Source organism: Aythya fuligula, chromosome 3 (genome assembly GCF_009819795.1).
Source record: "Aythya fuligula isolate bAytFul2 chromosome 3, bAytFul2.pri, whole genome shotgun sequence".
Classification (NCBI taxonomy): Eukaryota; Metazoa; Chordata; class Aves; order Anseriformes; family Anatidae; genus Aythya; species Aythya fuligula.
Window position 1 is genome coordinate 61,400,498 of NC_045561.1, and position 4,691 is coordinate 61,405,188.

Consider the following 4,691-nt stretch of genomic DNA (forward strand, 5'->3'; position numbering starts at 1 on the left):
CATCGTGTCCACAGCAGCTATCCCAGCATAGCACAGCAGGGCTTCCAGCTGTGCTGCTCGCTACTTGTGACCCCACAGCTGATATACATGAGCAGGTGAAGTCTTCTTCTATAGAGGCAATGAAGGTTAGCATCAAAAGCTGGTGGCATAAGGCATGGTTCATTTGGAGAACATTGTATGGACAGCTGTGGCTGAGCATCTCCTGGGAACCAAGAGACGGGAGCTTTTCTGCTGAGGGCCGTGGGAAGTTATTGAGGGCATTTACTGTCTAGGGCCTTGCTTGGCTTGTAGAGTAGAGCCTGAGCAAAGGGAGCCAGAAGAAGGACTTGTCCCACACAGCAGAGGATGGCTTCTTCTAGCCCAAATCAAAGCATGCCACATGTGATGGCACCAGCTCCCTTGGGAAAGCTGGGTCCTCCCCTCCTCGCCTGTGGTCACCCCATATGGCCACAAGAGCTGGACACAATGAGCAGCATCTCATCCTGCTCATGTCTGGTGTCTCTCCCCACTGTTCTCACTTCATCTGAAACAGTAATTCCTCTAACCAGGAGAATAATGACCCCAATGCGTTATTTCAAATGTCTTTTTTTTGTAAAGGAATTAATCAGCTTACTGTGATACTGGATTACATTTTAATTTTTATAGTGCTAAAGTCTTGCTGTTTGTAAATGCATTTTGCAGTTCTTTAAATTTCAGGAGGGCAGCATCTCACTTAGTTAGACCATGCTTTACTCTAATCCTTTCAATGTGGAAATTTGACAGACAATAGCCATTATTCAGTGGTCCTGGTATCAGTTTAGCCCGTGCACATTTCTTTTCATTTGTATTGTCTGCGTTAGGGATAATAGCAAAGATTGGGCAGCTGGGAACTACAGGCAGTTTTATTTTCCATTACTAAGTGTGGAGAGAATCTTTTCAAGACACAAAGGATGAATTATATGTAAAGCTCTCATTTATAGTCAAATGGAGATTGAGAAATCTACCTGCCCTGAAAAACGTGCCCTGAAATTTAAAGTAATTATTAACATTTCTTCAGCTGTGGGCTGCAGTTTTCACAAAAGGTCTCTGTAGCTTATAGCTGTAATTAATGGCTCAGTTTTTCCAAGGAGCTTTGCGTATTTCAAAGTACTTGAATGCTTCCACTGAATTTCTTCCACCTTTTGAAATGCTTTTTATTTAAAATCAATTACAAATGAGGTGTTTATTCAAATCCTCTACCACTGGGCATTAACTTGTAGCTAGCAGATCTCCAAACAGAATTTAAATCACACTTTAAGGTTCACACCATGAAACGGACTCATTTCCATCCTTTCCATTTTCTGTTTTATTAACAGGTTTGATTACAGTGATCAGCACAGTGGTTTGTACCCCTTGTACAACAGGTTTAGCACCAGCATACCTCACAAGCTTTCTCAACATGTCCTTTTTCAGAAGGAAAATGTGAGAGAACCCATAACTTTTATTTATGGAATAACTTGCGAATGCCTCATTTCATGGCCCTTGGCTGTCAATAAAAGACTTTCTTCAAATCAGCATAATCTGTAACTTTTCTTGGGCATAATAAATGTTTATTTACATACTATATGTTAAAATTTCACATATGTACACTATTTGACATAGGTACACATCCCAGTGTCTTCCTTTGTTATATGCTACCCGTATATACATTATACATATGTGTACTTATATATGTGTGTATATATATAGTTGTTGTTTTTTATTCAAAGACATTATCTGATTAGACAGTAGTAAGAATATAATGCAGGCAGACACAGAATGATTGGAGCCAACATTTTGTCTCTTCGTGGTTGGACCAGGTTACTCAGAGATGGTGTACTCATGGGCTTTATTTGCCCAAATCCCTTGTACACTTCTGAAAATCCTGTCCTTCAGTAGGTTAATTGTCCAGATGCTCAGTGCATCACAGAACTGGGTTGCATCCATCCAACAGTGGTCAGAGCCTGGCTTCAGGCACTATTTTTCAAAATATTGGTTGGATGGATCTTGTGATTGTACGTTACTGCCCGTGAAGTCTCTTGGAAACCGGGAGAGATGAAAAGTGAAATACATTCTCAATATCATACTTTAATATTTGCTCTAGCTTCGTGCCTAGCCATATTCCTCCTAATAAGCAGAAAAACACATTTCATAAGCTGCCTGAAGCAAATGTCTTGGTTTTATTCACAACTGTATTTTTAATCTGTTGTTTTAATGAGTAATAATTATAAGCAGTGCCCACAATAGAGATTTTTTTTTCCTTTAATGGAAAAATACTCCTCTTGATGATGTTGTAGGCTGTATAATTGTGTCTGGTAGAAACAGATGTGGATGTTTCACCACACACCAATCTGTCAGTCACGTACACAGGCGTGTACAATAACGGGAAGGTTCAGGAACCATTACTGTGCTCCACACACATGCTAGCTAAGCCTTTCAGCCCCTCCTGAGGTAGGTAAATGTCATTGCCCCCCATCTTCCAGATGGAGAAGCCGAGGCACCGGGAAGTTGAATGGCAGCACTGGACCTGGTGGTGCAGGCCTGCCGGTCTCCTGCAGCGCATGGCCCCAGCAAAGGCCCCTGCCTGCCCTGCTCCCCTGCCCCATCACAGTGCTGGGACACATCCTGCTTTAACATCTCAAAAGTTGCCTAGGCTCTCTTTTTTTTAATAGTTTTTGCCTCTTCAATGTGGTTATCCCCACTTGTTGATGACAGAACTGTCCAGCAGGGTGTGGTAAATGCTGATGGCTCCAAGAGAGAAATGTCAGGCTGGAGGAGAGGACAAGGCTTCCTCTCAGACACTGTCCTCTCCATTGCTTCCCTTCTCTGTAGTGACTTCAGGGCTGTGTTTTCTTGCTTTCATGACCACACAGGACTCCGTAAATGACAGTTATTAACATGGCTGATGAAAAGGGTACACCGTTCTTAATTTAATTACTCTGATCAATTTTGTTTCCAGTAAATCAGTGTGACCATCGGTGTGACTTAGGCAGCAATATTTGAGGCACAAGGAAAATTCTGGGTGTTGTTGACAGCCTAGAGTTGACAATTCCCAGCCCACTTCTACATCTCTTCAGATTTAAGATGTAAGATCTACGGCGACAGTAAGCAGGAAAATTCACACACCAATGAACAGTTACAGTTTTATTATTTGTTTGTTTGTTTCTCCTGTATTAATGTGATTTAGATGAATCTTCCTGGTCCAACCCTAGTCTGATGTGTAATTGAATCTTATCATTGAATTGCTTTCTAACTTCAGTCCCAGATCTTCATACTTCAGGCTTTGCCCATCCTGCTGAATTTCAGCTTGGCAACCAAATGCTTTGATGAATATAATCTCCTCCACAGCCAAAAAGCCATGGTGTTTTTTTAAAAATAAGAGGCATGCAAATTAGTCCATCATTGTCTTGCTGCTATTGTGTAGAAACATTTGGGTTTTGTTATCAGTGCTGTTAGCAAAGGAAGGGCAGATATCACTGGATGGAAAATGAAATGCCAAGCTCTGTAGTTGGTTACAATGCTTTCCAATAGCTTCAAAGGACTTACATTGACCTTGTAGCCAGAGGCCAGATAGGGTTTCACTGAATCCCACAGTATTATCCTTGCCACTTCAGTCTCTGACATGTCTATATTTCTGTGGAAAGAAGTTCTGACAGGCATCTCTCCCACTTGATCCAAAATCCCTAATCAGAAGGGCAATGTGTTGATTTGGAGAGGCATGTCGGGATATACTTTTTCTCCGTGGGCTGCGCTTTCCTCACAGGGGTGAGGAAAATCTTTAATAGTTACCTGTGCTTCTCTCAACAATGTTTTCTACTTCTGAAGAAAATGATGGTCCCAGAGATGATGCTCATTCCCATGCAGCGACTGTTCATGCTCCTCACAAGTTTTCCTTCTCATTTTAGAGGTGAGGTGCTACGTATCACGTGCTGCACTTAGCTTATATGGAAACACATGCCTAAACCTCCCTGTTTTCATTATGCACATACCCTGGGAGCCATCTGCTGTGAGTTCATGGGCTATGAATTCATTGTTCTGTTTTATCCACTCACTCAAACATACCACCTGCACTCTGTAACCAGCCCTATGGATCCTCAACAGCCAACAGTCTTGCTGGTATCGAAGTAGGTCCTGTCCAGAGAGAACACAATTTCGACCCTAAATGGATGTTTGACTCATAAGTCAATGGAAAGAAACATGGTATTCATAAGCCAAATAAAAGTCGTTGGTCAAAGAGAGATTTTTGAAAGGAGAGACCTCATTCAGACCCCTTTCAGGAGATGCACTGCCCAGGCCGCTCTTTGCAAGTTGCATACGTCAAATCCCCCAAGACAGCCTGTGTCAACGCACTCTCTGGTTGTCCATTGCACAGCAGGCAGCTCCAGTGTTGCCAGCCCCAAAGATACATACAGCACCTTTTGAGCAATCAATGAGCACATATTTTCAAGTATGAGAAACAGCATGTATCACAAAGCAAACGGGAGCTGGGGAGTGGGTTGGAAAGCAACTGGCACAGCAGGCTTCTCCATGATGTGCATGGAGTTGCCCACTGGCACGTGTCCTTCACTTTACCCGCCAAAACAGCTGTAAAATGTTCAGATTTCTGGCTTTGCATCCAAACTGAACTTAAAAAAGAACCAACCAAGAGAGTTTTGTAAATGTCTTTTGCTTCAGTCATTGCTGTGCAGTCGTGC